Below are 16,301 nucleotides of genomic sequence, written 5' to 3'. Positions count from 1 at the left end.
TTTTACATATACATGTAAATTATATATAATGTATATTTATACCAATTACTATATGTATATATTATATGTGTTACATGTACTATATTAAAATATATAATATATTATCTGATACATGATACTGCATATGTATTATATAATATATAAATTATATATATAATTTTTAAAGATGGCCTGATGGTAAACTGAGACAGGAAAAGAGGGAACTTTCAAGGTCAGCCTGGACAACTTAGGAAGACACTGTCTCAAAATAAAAAGTAGAAAACAAAAACTCACTGTATGGTAAGCATTTTGCCTAACATATTTGAGGCCCTAGGTATAATCCCGAGAACTGACAAACAAAAGTCAATCATGGAACACTGTATGTAGCCCTCTCCATCAACAGTGGGCACTACTGACTTCAGGTCATTGAAAGCTTCTGGGGCAGAACACTGCCAAGGCCTGGCTGAGGACAGAGGCAAAGCGAAGATGCCCCCTCCAGAGGACAATAGCCACATTTCCTGGATTTTCTGGGATGAGCAGGGGATGGCTGGCAGGCTGGGTAGGGCACTTGGAATAGCAGATCTGATGCCACTTTGAGAAAAGCTCCAGCCGGGTGGTGGTGGCACAGGCAGAGGCAGGGGGACCTCTGTGAGTTCTAGGCCAGCCTGGTCTACAGCGTGAGTCTCAAAACAGGATCCAAAGCAACACAGAGAAACCCTGTCTCCAAAAACCAAATAAGTAAATAAGCAAATAAATATAAAATAAGATAAAAAAGAGAAAAGCTCCAAGAGATTCGTTCAAAGAGAACAGTCTGTAGAGATCGTGACCTTGCAGTGACCTCCTCAGACAGGATTGAGCATGCCACCAAGAATCCACACACCCCACACCCTACACACAGCGCCTTACCTACATTTCTTATGGCCTACAGAGCCAAGGAATGTGACCCCCGGTGTGTGTCAGTGTGTGTGAACATGAGTGTGTGTATGTGTCTGTATGCTCGGGAAAACAGAGACCTCTGCACACATGCTGGTCACATCGGTACTCACACACACACACAATATGATATATATATATATATGATATATATCATATACATGTACATGTAACAACAGTCATCAATGAAAACTTGAAAGGGGAATGTCAACTGTCCCGGCAGCCGCTCACTTGTCAGAGGCTGGAGTTCACCTGGGACTCTGAGAGCGCTCATGGAACGCCATTGCTTTCTAACCTTGGGTTGAAGAGAAATCCCAGGGCGATGAGGAGGGTAAGTGGAGCCGAGAAGAAAAGGGTTAAAACCAGACCACGTGGAAATCGCAGTTTCCAGACAGTTACCCTGGAGCCCGAGTCTGTGACGGTAGAGGAGTAACAACCCTGGCCGGTGACTGGCCCTCCCAGGAATAGAGGAGCAGCTGGGGAGGAAAACAGCAGCCCACAGCTGCTCACAGGACCCTTAGGCAAAGGCAAATGGGAAAGACTCAAGCTAGGTGCACATCCCTGGTGACCCGGGAAACACTAGAAACGTGGTGTTGCCACTGCTCTACCAAGGTTGGCATGCAGTGAGATGGGAAGTGGTACCCAGCTGGCACGAGTGGAGAGTGACAGGAACCCGTGCCGGCCGCAAGCAGGTTGCACACTGGGGCTTCACCTGGACTTGGGCTGGCTTTCTCTAGCAAAGCGCAAGACGTCTGCCAACAACTCCAGTCCTGGCTGTCTACCGGCAGGCAGTCTTGTGCACATGACCCAGGGAAGGAGAGAGGGAGAACGTTCCCAGCAGCCGTGAGGTGGCTTGCCAAATGTTCGCCGTTCACACAACACAGCAAGGAAAACAATGATTGCCGTGGTCAGTACCAAGGATGACCACAATGGTGAGTTTGGTGGAGGAAGCCAGGCTCCAAAAGACGACAGACCATGCCACTGGAAGGAAGGCAAGCATGACCCAGGTCCTTGGCAGTGCATATGTGGGTGGTAGGGCTTTGCAATAAAACAGGGAGAGACTAGGAGAGTGATGAGCCCCGGCAGGGAAGTGGCTGTGATGAGGACAAGGGACAGTCCGTGGTTCTGGGATCTGCCGTGTCTGTGCGGGGAGTAGACCCAGCAGCATCGCTTTGCCACCTTGTTACTGCTCATGGATCATAAACAGTAGACCTTTGTGTCTGCAAGGATGGTGGCCCTGGGGCATGACGGGAGGCTATTGCTGCCTTCAGAGGCAGGTGTCTTTAGAGCCCAGGTTGATGTACCCTGCCCTTTATGCTCTACCACATTCTCCCTGCTTCAAACATGCTGCTCCCTGGACGGAACTTGGGCCAGTTGTACCAACTTGAGAAGTCCCAACTACAGGCCTGTCGCTTCCCCACCTGGGGCCAGGTGCCAGAATGGTCTGTGGCTACCTCACTGATGCTGGGACAGACGGAAGCCCCATTAACCCTCACACTTCTGAAAAAGATCCAGCCTTCTGAGAGCCAGACAGAGTGGCACACTCCTGTGTCCACAGCACTCTGGAGATAGATACAGAGACACCAGAAGTTCAAGGTCTTCCTCAGTTATGTACCAAGTTTGAGGCCAGCCTGGACTATATGAGACCTTGTCTCAAAAAAAAAAAAAAAAAAAAAAAGACAAAGAAAAATGAACAAAATCACCCTTGCAGATCCCCTACCAATGTGAGCCCTCTCTGGAGGGTGGCCAGCAGAACCATAGTGTTCAGAGACCAAGATCAGACTAGCTGAAATGAGCTGAGCGCCACTCTTACGATGAAATCAAGATCGGAAGTTCCTTTCTGCCCATGGACTAGCCACATGCCCTCCTGTCTCCACTCCCAAAAGCAGGGTCAGGAGAGGCTTAACATACAAGGAAACTGAGGCTCAGAAGGGCCAAGCCAAAGCCCCATATGTCCCGCACGTGTGTGTGGTGTTAGAATTCAAACCCAGAACAGAATAGTTCCAAAACCCTCACAGTAACCTGGTGCCCTGGTCCCCGAGCTCAGCACTGTCCCCGTCCCTGCTGGCTGCATCGGTCTCAGCACCCCCAGGGAATCTAGCCCAGAGGAGAACCACCCACCGCCTAAGGTCACGAACCTGCGGAGCAGAAGGGAACAAGCCCAGGGCAGCTTTGTTTCTCCCAGGGCAGCCCTGTTTCCTTGCCGGTATCAGTCAGGCACAGCAAGTCTGGCCTCTCTTAGAGAAACCCAGAGAGGGGCAGGGACCTCCTCCAGTCTCCGCGGCTGGCTCCCTTTTCCCCATCACAGCATGCTTTGTGCTCTCTCCAAGTTAGAGTTTGTCCCTCCTTCCAAAGACTTCGGAAGCTCAGCACCCCGGTCCAAACGGCTCAGTGAACACCATCATCTCTCACCTCTCTGTCCAGAGGCCAAACCCCTGCCAGTGGAGGAATCCAGGGTCCTTAGTCTCCCTGGAGACAATGCTGTACCTGCATCGAGGGAAGCAGCAGGGTCCGGGTAGCACCCACCTGGCCTGCCTTGGCCCCGGGCCCAGCTTAGGAACCCTAGGCCACGGCCTCCCGTCCAAGCAGGCTCAAGGCTGCCACAGCCGCGACCGGCACACTCCTGCTTTGTGCCAGACTCCTCTTGAGTAAACACCGCTGCGTGGCAACCGCTCTCTGAAGGAGTACAAGTCCCTGTGTGGGGGAGAAGACGAAGCTGAGACTTTTCCCCTCGGTCTCCTTTCTCCCGTGGCTCCCCAGGTGCTGGGCATGCCCCAGCGGCCAACCTATCTTCTAGGCCCATGGGGAATGGGGGAGGGGGCAGCGCACAAGCGAGCTAGAGACAGCTAGGCTCCTCTGTGAGGTGGCTGCATCAGGAAGGGTTCAGCAGACCGAGCAGGAGTCATAGGCTAGTAAGCCTGCGCATGAGGCCTCTGGGACCCCAGGTGCCTCTGCCCCCTAGCCTGCCTCCACAGGCAGAGGCCAAGAAGGGTGGGCAGCAAGCAGCCCCCAGGTCTGACCCTGATTCTGCTGTTGCAGTCTCGTGTCCTCTGACCAGGGCTTAACCTTGACCCGCCTCAGTTTCCCTGTCTATAAAATGGGTATAAAACAGTACAGGCTCAGAAGAGCTGATGTCAGGATTAAATAGCGGCCAGAAGGGAGCGTGGGGTTTGTCTAAAACAAAGTAGGCCCTCTGCTCCTCCCGCCAGAAATATTGACTTAGCAGAAAGCCATGGTCTCCTCCCCAGCCACATTCCCTTGCCCAGCGTTTAGGAAACATGTAGTCGGTCATCCTGTGTGTGTTTCCTCACTGAGCCCCTGAGGTAGTGTGTCAGCCCACCCAGCAGAGTGCGCCTAACCACTCCCGCCCCGTGTCTCGCCCACTTCTGACCCTCAACAGCCCACTCTTCAAGGCACACGGTGGAGGAGCAGAGGTCTCTCGCAGCCTTTCCAAGAACGGCTCACCCGAAAAACTCGGCCCCTCCGAGTTTTCAGAGAGGAGTCAGCTTGGCAGATACAAGAATACAGGGAAGTATGGAGTAGGCTGTCCCGCTCCAGGAAGCCTAGCTGCTGAATAGCTTCACCCACTGCTCCGCTCTCCTCCCCAGGCCCAGGGGCGCCACCCTGGAGCCTCTCTAAGGAGCAGCTTCCAGAAGCAAAGGGAGGCCCGGAGTGCCTGGGAGAACGGAGAACCGGGTCCACCTGCAGAGAGCGCTGGTCCCTCCAGAGGGCGCCAGCGGGCCTCCTCTAAGGGAGCTGGGAACTGCAGCCCATTCCCAAGTTTCGCCCGCAGATCCCCCACAAATGAGGGGCCTCCCCTAGACCCGGCCTGGACTTGGGTTCTCTGTAGGATGTAAATATGAAGAAACCCAACGTTACAGATGGGCAAACGGAGGCCTGGTAAGTTATGCTTTGTGAGTGGAAGAGCCATGAGCATCAGAGAAAGGATGGACACCGAACAGGCGGGACTCTGTGTCCCGTAGGTGGGAAGCCAGATATGCACCTCCCCAAATTCACCCCACACTCCAGCCTGCACGGGAGTTTCTAGGTGTGATCCGACGGTCGTTCCCTGCACCCCTCCCCCCCAGTCCCAGTACCCCCTGGCTCTACTCTCCTTCAACTCGGTTCCTCCGCTCCCTTTATTCTCTAGGGGCACTCACCTCTGAGAACTGGAGCATCAAGTTTCCCTAGAGCGACCCTGGAGCTGAGCAACCCAGAAAGACCCCGGAAGGTTTACTACCCGCGCAGACCAGCGTCACCTCCCCAGCACCTGCCCGCAGCACCTCCACAGTAGTTCCTTCCTTACATCCTCCCTGCCCCTCCCTCCCCCCAACCACAGGATCTTTCCGTGTAGCCCTAGCTGGCCTGGAGTTCTCCATGTGGCGCATGCCGTCCTAGGACTCTCTAGGTAGATCATGCTATACTGGAACTCTGTGTAGCCCTGGCTGTCCTGGGACTTCCTTTGTTACCAGACTGACCTGGAACTCTCTATACAGCCCTGGCTGCCCTGGAACTCTATATAGCCCTGGCTGGCCTTGAACTCATAAACACACATAGTCCTTCTCCCAAATGTTTGGATAAAAGGTGTGTGTCACCGTGCCAGGCTCACAGTAGCTTCTGTGTGACTATTTGAAATGAATGAATTAGACAGTTTAAAGATAAGGATTTACAAGCTCACTGCCACATTCAGAAAGAACTCCATCTGCCTTGGAAGCCTCTCAGGACGGTCACGGTAATCAGTACACTGTCACTTCTCAGGCTGGCCACTTTAGTCGCCGGCAGACAATTCGGTTCTGACCCTAATCCAGTGTCTCTCGCCTTCCTAATGCCACAACCATTTAAAATAGTTCCTCGTGTTGAGCTGACCCCAAGCATAACGTTGTTTTATGGCTACTTCTAGACTGTAATGTTGCTACTGTTATGAATCGTAATGTAAATACCTGATCTGCAGAAACACCCGAGGGGGTCCTGACCCACAGGTTGAGAACCAGTGGCAGGGCCTAGTCCTTTGACAAACATGTCACCATGGATCCTCTTAGCCTTCGCCTATCTGTAAAGTGGGTCAGCATCCATGTCTAGCAACAGGAAGATGTAGATGTCCTGAACACGTGCCCTACTGCATGGCAAGCACACACACCGTGGTGTAAGGCAACCTTTGAACCACACAGCCAGGCTGGGCCGGGTTGGCTCTGGGTACCACTGCCCAGCCTTCTCTTGTTGACCTTCCTACCCCATTCACATAAAGAACCTGCTCTCATCCTCTGGCTCAGGCACAGCCTGGCAGCCACACACGCTACCCTGTGAAACATGGGTCGGTCCCGTGTCACGTCTCTCAAATCCATCGGTCACTATCCAGGCTCTCATAAGGTTAGAGTCACACAGATGTGACTCCAGTGGGGGCAGGGACAGTGAGACCCTGAGAAGTCTTCTTCTCTGAGACTGACTGCTGCCCCAAGACCAGACCGTGCCTCCAATCTGCAGCCCTGGGTTCTGATCATTGCGGGTTGTGAAGTTTGACGCTCTGACTTTCCTACTATAAACCAGGATGGTCTCGGCCACATGGAGATGTCATGAAGCATATGAGGCAGGGGGATAGAAAGTGTGGCCTACATCTCTCCATGTCTTTGTCTCATGAGTACCAATCAGCAGTCACTGAGTACACTGAGTAGAGACGGCAGAGCAACAAGTGCCCAACACGGGGACAGGAGGGATTCTGCTCCTAACTCTGCCACTGATTTTACTCTGTGGATTCTGATGAAGCCCTGGGCCTTCCTGAGCTGTCCAAACTGTCACTCATAACTAAGAGCCTCAGACACTAGGTGACTCCCATGGTCAGAGAGGATGGCTGACCTTCCTCACTTCCACAGGCAGAGAGAGACAGAGGCAAGTGGCATGACCTCCAAACTGACCTTACTGCTCATGGTCCCCAAAATCTCACTCCTGCCCCCTAACCACAACCCCTACCCTCAGAGCCTGGTCGATGAAGCTAATTGCTTGCTTCTATGGGGTATGTGGGATACACCTGTTCTCTTTTCTCCCCACCCTCCAAATGGGGTGTCAGAGAGGAGCAACTTCTGTCTCGCAGTCACAGGAAAGGGATTGAAGGAGGATGCTCTCCTCAGGGGCTCACTGAGTGGGGCGGGGATAACAGGGGGTGGGATGAGCCGATGGGATGGGGTCAGTGGAACAGCCTAGGAGAGGATGGGATGGACAAATGGACAGGATGGTGTGGATAGATATGACAAAGTCAATAGATGGTGTGGGATAGGAAGAGAAAAGACGGGAGGATCCAGAAAATTACAGGTGGGAAGCAGAAATGAGGAGAGGGGATGCTACTGCGAATATGTAATTAATGGATACATAAATAAAAGTTAAGCAAAAGTAAAGAATGAGGTGGCGGGTGAGAGAGGAGGTCATTCTGAGCCGCTGGATCAAGCACGACTGGTGAAGGCCTTCGTTACCGCGGTGAGGGAGGTGGGCTTGAGTTGAAGCGGACAGACTTCCGAGTGGAGCAGTGGATGACATCAGCGCAACTTCGACAGCCTCCAGTGCTGAGAGGGACATGTGGTGACTGGCAGGGAGCCTGGCACATTCTGCTCACTGACTGGTAACCCAGTCTGACCCACATGAACCCAGATTACATCTCTGGTGTGGACTTCAGTGAGCCTTTCCCAATGCAGAAGAGAGCCACTCCCTGGGTAAGAAGGTTAGCAAGTGAGTCAGACTTGACCCACAGGGACCAGAGCCTGGGGCCAGGTGCAAAGGGAAATGCCACACCTACTTAAGATCCACTTCTCCTCAGCACACTAGAGAAGGATGCCAGCCAGCACCATCCAAAGGGCATGCCATAATCAGGCTCAGAAAGGTAAAGACAAAAGAGAGAATCCTGAGAGCAACTGAAGAGAGAAGGTCGTTGTCTATAAAGGACCATGGTTTGAAGGATAATGAATTTCCCATAAGAAATGATGCAGGCCCAAAGAGGGGCCTCCAGGACACAGTGCATAAGCAGTGGTGAAAAGAGAGAATGAGGACCAGAGGATGTTAGAGCCCCACTCGGCCATCAACAGAGTAGCAAGCCACGACGGCCAAAGACTCTGGGAGCTTGGAGTAGAAGAGGGTCAACTCCCTAACACACAGATCTAAGTCAGCGTTCAAAGACAGATCCAGCCTCCACACTCACTCTTAGAGATGCTCAAGAAGCCAGATAACCTTCTAGAACATTCACTGTAGATCTGGACTCTTTCCACATCAACCCTCATTTACCTACCAACCCTACCAAGAGCCTTTACATCTCAGAGATTCTGGAATGCATAGGAAATGGAAGACACAGTCTCCTGAACTCTGGGTAAGTCATATGCTCTCTTCCAACTTGAAGCATGCCCCTGGCCAGGCCCGCCCAGGGCCAGTGCTCCATCCCGCCCAGCAGTTCCCCTACTGAGTTTTGTAGAATAAATGTAAAAGCAAGAATAGAAGTTTGTATGGAGAAAGAAGAATAGACACAACGGGCATAAATGCCACCTCTTAGGGCCTTTAGCATGCTCTAGGAGCTGGGGCAGCTGAGCTCCATTAGAGTTGAAGCATGAAGCAACTCCCAAATCCATCCAATTATGGAGACCAGCTTATACGTGAAAGGCTTCTGAATACCAGAGTTTTGAAGGATCCTTGTGAATCTCATCTCTCATACATTTCAAAGTTTTCAAGGCAACAGACCAGACCTTGATGTCCATAGCCAAATAACAAATTTATTCTTCAGTTCAGATACAGATATTGTACTACTTAAGGTCATAGAAAAAAATACAGAAAAAAATCAGATGCCCAGGAAAATGTCCTCCTTTGGCAAGGTCTCTCTCTGTGTCTCTGTCTCTCTCTCTGTGTCTCTCTCTCCAACAGAAACATCTTCATTGGCTCCCCTTAAGTCACCACCACAAGGAAGTTTGCTAAAGACGTCCCCACCGCCACCAATGCGATTTTAAAACCATAAACAGCCACCAGCACAAATCTACCGAGTGCCTCCCCCGAGTGACTGACAACAGGCTACCTGAGCTGCCACCTTCAGGCTTCCTTCCAAGGTGCTGGTCCCCGGGGTTCAAGCCCTCAGCACAGGTTCCCTAGGAGAGACAGTGAGTGGGGATGACGATCGCAGACATCTTGCAGGAGAGGACAAGCCGGGGCTGGCCGGAGGGACAGCAGCCCGATGGCTCTGATATGAAAGGGAAGAGAAGACGCTTGTTCCTCACTATTCGCCAGGGCGACAGTAACCATGGATATAAATCAATTTTTGAAGCTTGTCCGTCGCCAGCTGAATACAAAGAGCATTCTCTGTTGGAGCCACGGGCAGGCAGAGATAAACAGAGCAGCGCAGGTGAAGGGACAATCAGGCACGGAGCAAAGCAAACCTGGTGCCTTCACAACTTCTCCATCCTGAGGGATTGTGTTACAGGTAAGCAGATGACAGCAGCGACCCAGTCTAGAATTTGTTACGAAAAAAACTATAGGGGGGGGGGGGAGAGGAAGAAGCCCAGATGATGGGGGAAATAAATATTTGATAGATTTAGAAAGGCATGACCGGATACATCTGTAGGACAAGAACCTGAGAGGCTGAGGCAGGAGAATAGCTTGGGTGCAGACCCTGTCTCAAAAAAAAATAATAATAATCAATAATATTAATAATAGCCGAGTGGTGATGGCACATGCCTTTACTCTCAGCACAAGGGAGCCAGAGGCAGGCTCTATGAGTCAGTGGCCAGCCTGATCTACAGAGCAGGAGAGCCAATGTTACACAGAGAAATTCTGTCTCAGAAAATAATAATAATAATAATCTACATACAAAAGCAAGTAAACAAACCTTTTAAACATACAAGGTTCAAGTAGGGGCTGAGAAGATGGCTCAGCAGTTGAGAACACACACTGTTCTTGCAGAGAACCTCAGTTTGGTTCCCAGCATCCACAGTGAGTGACTCACACCAATCTGCTCCAGGGGATCCTATAGATCTGGCCTCGTTGGGCACATGTCCTCATATGCTGACAGCCACACCAGGTACACGCACACATCCTAATATGCTGACAGCCACACCAGGTAAATACACATCCTCATATGCCGACAGCCACACACAGGTAAACACACATGTCCTCATATGCCGACAGCCACACACAGGTAAACACACATGTCCTCATATGCTGACAGCCACACACAGGTAAACACACATGTCCTCATATGCTGACAGCCACACACAGGTACACAATTTTTAAAAATGTAAAAATAAATCTTCTCTAAATAGATTAAATTAAATGTCCTTGGGAGAAGAAGAAGAAAGGTTGTGGACCTGGTGCCTACTTGGCTCAGTGGCCTTGGTCTAGCCTCGGCCCTGTGCAGTACTGGTTCCTGGACACCTCGTAAACTGTTCTAGCTCCATCTGAGGTACCCCATCCAGTCTCCATTTTGTAGAAGATAAGTTGGCATTCATAGAAGGTAAGAGGCTTGCCAAAGGCCACCAAGGGGGGTCATGGGCTGGACTAGCACATTACAGAGCTTTCAACGTGCTCAGTTTCTTCATGGGGAAAGGCATGTCAGGTCAGTCCAGGGCCAGCTGTGCCGGGGCCAGCAGAGGACAATTCCAGGTAAGAGTCAGCAAGCTTTAACTTTTTCTTTCTTTCTTTCTTTCTTTCTTTCTTTCTTTCTTTCTTTCTTTCTTTCTTTCTTCTTAGCAGAGTGATGTGTTTGTGTTGTTTAAAAAAATTAAAGCTCTACATTAATAAATAAAGCACAAAATCTTTTGAAATCTGATAATTTTTTTTTAAAAAGTTATCTGGTTTTGCCCATTCACTTAAGCAATGCTTTTTTAAAAAAACAAGCCCTCGGGATGCAGAGGCAGGTAGATCTCTGTGTGTAAAGCCAACCTGGTCCACATAGCACATTCCAGGCTAGACAGGGTTACATAGTGAGACCTTGTCTGATGCTAATTAATTAATTTGTAAATGGAGGTTAATCTGTCTTGTCCTGCCCATAGTTGCTTCCAAATAATAACTTAGAGACTTATATTAATTATTAATGCTCAACCAATAGCTCGGGCTTATTACTTGCTAACTCTTACACTTAAATTAACCCATATTTCTATCTATGTTTTGTCACATGGATCAAGCCTTGTTACCTCATTTTCTACATGTCCTGTTTGTTCGGTGGCTGGCAGGTATCTCTCTCAACTCCGCCCCTCCTCATCTGAGTTCTCAGTTTGATTGTTCCATCTAACCTTATCCTGCCCAGCTACTGGTCAAACAGCTTATACTATTAACCAATGAGAGGAATACATATTTACAACATACAGAAAGATCATCCCACAGCATTAATTAACTAATTAAAAAATACACAAATACACAAATAAGACAGCCCTGGAGTTAGAGAGCACTTGCTGCTCTTCCACGGGACTGAAGCACTGTTCCCAGCACCCATTTTGAGCAGCCCACAATTGCCTGTAAGTCCAGCTCCAGAGGAGCCAACTCCTTCTGGCCACTGCGGGCACTGCACACACATGGCATATACACTTTCAGAGACGCACATGCATGCACACACATAATTAAAAATGAGTCTAAAAAAGAAACAAAGCAAGTGTACTCAATCCCAGCACTGAGAGGCAGAGGCAGGAGGATCAGGAGTGAGGTTAGCAGAGTTTGAGATCAGATTGGGCTATGTGACACCTTGACTTGAAAAAAAAGAAAAGAAAAGAAAAGAAAAGAAAAGAAAAGAAAAGAAAAGAAAAGAAAAGAAGAGGGGAGGGAAAGAAAGGAAAAGAAAAAGAGAAGAAAAAAAATTAAGGCCCTTGTGAACCTGAAAATGTATTGTGAATTTCTAAAAATGAATGCTTTTTTTTTTATAAACTTGTACATTTGCAGATCTGGAGACAGGGTTTCTCTGTAGCTTTGGAGCCTGTCCTAGAACTAGCTCTTGTAGACCAGGCTGGCCTCGAACTCGCAGAGATCCACCTGCCTCTGCCTCCCAAGTGCTGGGATTAAAGGCGTGCGCCACCACCACCCAGCATATCTGGAGACTTTTAAACACAAAGCAAATGCAGTTTTCTGTGATACAAGAAATTTCTCAGCCCGTTTTGACAAACCCTTCTGGACTGCAGTGCTGCCCTGTGAACACATGGGTGCCTGCCATGCACAGCTAAAATGGGTGCAGTCAATGCAGGAAACCCCTCCTGTGGCAAGAGAATCCAGCCTCTCTGCATGCGTGCACATACAATCACAGGACAAAGTGCAGAAAAACATACGCCGTAACATTGATTTCGCTTACTGAAGCAAACGGGGGCGGGAATTATTGGTGATCATATTTCTACTGGTATTTTAAACCTTTTTAATATCATTTATTTATTTGTTGTTTTAAGGCAAGGTCTCACTCTGTGGCTGTGACTTGAACTCTCCTTGTAAACCAAAGAGGCCTCAAACTCATAGAGATCCACCTCCCTCTGCCTCCTGAGTGCTGGGATTAAAGGCATATACCACCATTGCCTAATTTAAGACTTTTTAACCTAATTTGTCATTACTAGGGACTAAACCCAGGGCCTTGAACTAGCAAGGTCCTCTACCAGTGATCTATCTTTCATAGCCTCTTATTTTTATTTGGGGATGAGGTTTTGCTAAGGTACCGAGCCTGACCTTGAGCTTACTATGCCTTAAACTCTGATCTCAGCTTCCACTAGCTGGAGTTACAGACCTCAGCTAAGGTTTCCTACTTAACAACCAGATCTCTGTGAGTTTGAGGTCAGCCTGGTCTACAAAGCAAGTTCCAGGACAGCCATGACTGTTATACAGAGAAACCCTGTCTCAAAAACAAAACAAAGCAAACAATAAAAACAAAAATGAAACAAACAAAACTAAATAAAGCTGCCAGTTGTGGTGGATCTACAGATAAATCTCTATAGTTTCCAGGTCAGCCTGGTCTACACAGAGAATTCCAGGACAACCAAGAAATATAGTGAGACCCCGTCTCAAAAAGCAAGGGGCGGGGAGGAGAATGAAAGAGACATTAAATATGAACTGGATATTTTATAATAAACTAAGAAATGTTGAGGCTGGAGAGGTGGTTCAGAGGCTAAGAGCACTGGTTGCTCTTGCAGAAGACCTGGGTTTACTGGGCCCAGAGCACATAGCACCGCACCACCATGGGTGATTCCAGTCCCAGGTGGTCTGATGCCCTCTGCTGGTCTCCACGAGTACTGCGTGCACATGGTGCACAGACACACATGCAGGCAAAACACCCAAACAAAAAATAAAATAAAAAAGAAATATACCTTCTGACTTTGGGGGGAGGAGGTGGTTATGTAAGGAATCATAACGTTTAGGAAATTTATGTATTTGGTACAGTGTCATGACATCTCTAACATGCCTTCTAATACAGCAGCAAAAATAAACACAGGCACACAGACAAAACACTGACAATGTTAACTGTATGTATGCAGATGACTAAAATGATTAATTAAAATCTTTTTGTTTGGTTTTTTTTTCCCCATACAGGGTTTCTCTGTGTAACAACCCTGGCTGTCCTGGGACTCACTTTGTAGATGGGGCTGGCCTAGAACTCACAGAGATCCCTGCTTCCCAAGTGCTGGGATTAAAGGCGTGCAACCACCACACCGGCTATTTGTTTGGTTTGGTTTCTTTTTTTGGATTTTCGAGACAGGGTTTCTCTGTAGTTTTTGGTGCCTGTCCTGGAACTAGCTCTTGTAGACCAGGCTGGCCTCGAACTCACAAAGATCCTCCAGCCTCTGTGTCCCAAGTGCTGGGATTAAAGGCGTGCGCCACCACCGCCCGGCTTTGGTTTGGTTTGGTTTGTTTGTTTGTTGTTGTTTTTCTTTTTTAAGAAGGTCTCTCTATATAACCTTGACTGTCCTGGAGCTTGCTGTGTAGACTAAGACTGCCTCCAACTCTGCTTTCTGTCTTCTGAGTGCTGGGATTAAAAGCAGGCACCATCACGCCTAGATAATTCTCGCTTCTCTGTAGAATTGAATTTTTCAAAAGTTTGGAAAAGAAAGGAAGTGAAAAAAAAAAAAAAAACTTAGCCCTCACGCTACCACTGAACAAATGTGAAATTCTAGATCTCCCTAACAAAGACCACGCGGGAAAACATGTCCGTTGTCGCATAGCGCAGATGGTTCCTTTTAAGGAAACAGGGGAAACGAGAAGGCTCCGCGGCTTGACTGTTAGACACTAAGAGCTTCCCATGCGGCCGCTGTCAGCGGGGTATATTGCTCAGGTTAGTCCCGTGGAGAGTGCCCAGGTCCGGGAGGAGGGAATATCTGCTTCCGCGGGGCCACTGTCCACCTCAGAGGATCTGCAGATGCAGTCACCACCGGAAGACCGGGTGTCCTTCAAATGGGGATGGAATTTCATTCCTGAAAGAAAAAAAAAAATGGAAGCCCCCCGGGGGGTTTCTCTGGCCAAATCCAAAAGGCTGGTGGTACCAGAACGGGGACCTTCTTGGATGGCAAAGTTGCCTGAAGCAAGGCTGACACCTAGTGGTTTGTTTTGATTTTGACGATTTACGCTTGGACCTCCCCCAAAAGCAACACAGGAATACCCTGTAAAATCCACAACCAAGACGTCCACTGAAAGAAGGAACCCTGAGTACTGAATCCTCCCCACATACACACTCATTTGGTTTCTTGCAAGCAGGAATCTCAGAAAACTGAATGAAAGGCCTCGATTCTAAAGAGTTCTTGTTGCAGGGTTCTAGAACGCATCGATCAAGCAACTATTTGACCTTGGCTTTCCTTTGAACACCCCTACTTTCCAAAAGCCTCTCCCTCGAATTCTAGAGCAGCATTGGCCGCTGATTGAGATCAGTCCTCTTCTGTGGCTCCCGTGGCCCTCTACTGGGAAGGTTGGTTACATTTCCTTCACCGTCTCTCATAGCATAATCAAGTGTTCCGCTGTGTCTCCCTACCCATCCTCATGCCTAAGTTACAAGCACCTTAGTCCCACTCCCAGGAACTGGAACCCACCTGTGCACAGAGCTATGCGAGAAGAGGTGCCCCGAGAGTCCTTCCCAAAGGGTATTCCCCTGAGGTACACCCCTGTCCTCAGGTATCCAGTAACTCGAAGTTTGAAATAAGTAGTCGTTCGTTCATGAGGTAGAGCTGACAAATATCACAGGCTCTGGTGGTCATCGCTTCCATGGTAATTACCCCAGGCTCCAGGGTGGAAAGCAAGAGACATGATTTTTCAAAGATTAAAAAAAAAATGGGCTGGAGATATGGCTCAGCGGTTAAGAGTGGTTAATGGTTGCTCTTTAATTAGAGAACCCAGGTTCAATTCCCAGCACCCACAGGGCAGCTCACAACTGTCTGTAACTCCAGTTCCCAGGGGATTCGACACCCTCATTCAGATGTAAGTGCAGGTAAAACACTAATGTATACAAAGTAACGAAACAAATCATTTTTTAAAAGATTTATTTATTTATTATGTATACAACATTCCTTCCATGTCTGCCTGCGGGCCAGAAGAGAGCACCAGATCTCATTATAAATGGCTGTGTGCCGCCATGTGGTTGCTGGGAATTGAACTCAGGACCTCTGGAAGAGCAGTCAGTGTTCTTAACCTCTGAGCCATCTCTCCAGCCCCAAGAAATAAATCATTAATAAAATAAATAAGTCATAAAAAACTATAATCTCTTCCAAACAAAAAGAAACATAAATCAATTCTAACAAACCTATTGGCTGGTCAAAAAGCAAATTAAAATTCCCATAGGATTTATGTTTAACTTGGTCAAAGGAGAGTTTCCCACATCAAATTCCGCCTGAAATCTGTTCAAGCCAAACTAGGAGGCAACCCGACAGGTCTATAGGAATCTTAAGTACCAGAACCTGTACCCAGAATACTATCCATTGGCCATAGTTATCTTCATTGTCAAAATGGCTGCATTCAGAGCCATCCAGGAGACACTCTGGACATGCCTGTGAGGATGTTCCCTAAGAGGTTTTACCTGAGGAAGCAAACGCCTCCTTGGGTGTGGGTAGCACTATCCTGTGAGCTGGGACCCCAGAACTAATGTAAAGAGGAAAAGATACAGAAAGCAAATAAACACTTGCTTCCTGGCTGTGGGCAGGGTGACCAGCTGCCTCGACTCTGCTGCCTTATGGATGCTCAAACCACAAGTCAAAACAGAACGTCTTTCCTTCAGTCAAGTATCCAGCTCAGCATCCTAGAGAATCCAATCCAGCATCCTAGAAGGATGCTGGCACAGCACCTACACAAGGAGCGTGAGCAGCCTCTGGAACCTTCCTTAGGACACTAAAAACAACCTATTATCATTGATCAGGAAATAGCCCAACAATCTGAAGCTGGTGGGTGGGACAAAGTAATCTGTATTGGAGCCCTCCACCGCCAAGCTGATC

The 16,301-nt window shown here is 48.7% G+C and overlaps 1 protein-coding gene across 3 annotated transcripts in view; it reads right to left on the bottom strand.

Moving 5' to 3' along the window:
• The window catches only part of Togaram2 (TOG array regulator of axonemal microtubules 2), a 58,156-nt gene extending 54,582 nt beyond the window's left edge, over nt 1–3,574 (bottom strand). For 2 of the 3 annotated variants that reach the window (XR_007595526.1, XM_050162936.1), the window contains exon 1: nt 3,325–3,522. The gene's annotated coding sequence lies outside the window, so the exon portion shown is untranslated. Of the gene's footprint in view, nt 1–3,324 lie in introns of all 3 variants that reach the window. The other variant, XM_050162937.1, reaches the window with a different exon arrangement.
• Nucleotides 3,575–16,301: the final 12,727 nt, after the last annotated feature.

Source organism: Alexandromys fortis, unplaced genomic scaffold, assembly GCF_014885135.2.
Source record: "Alexandromys fortis isolate MF-2015 unplaced genomic scaffold, M_Fortis_MF-2015_v1.1 scaffold_148, whole genome shotgun sequence".
NCBI lineage: Eukaryota > Metazoa > Chordata > Mammalia > Rodentia > Cricetidae > Alexandromys > Alexandromys fortis.
Note: the sequence above shows the minus strand (reverse complement) of the source record. Positions and strands in the feature narration are given on the sequence as shown.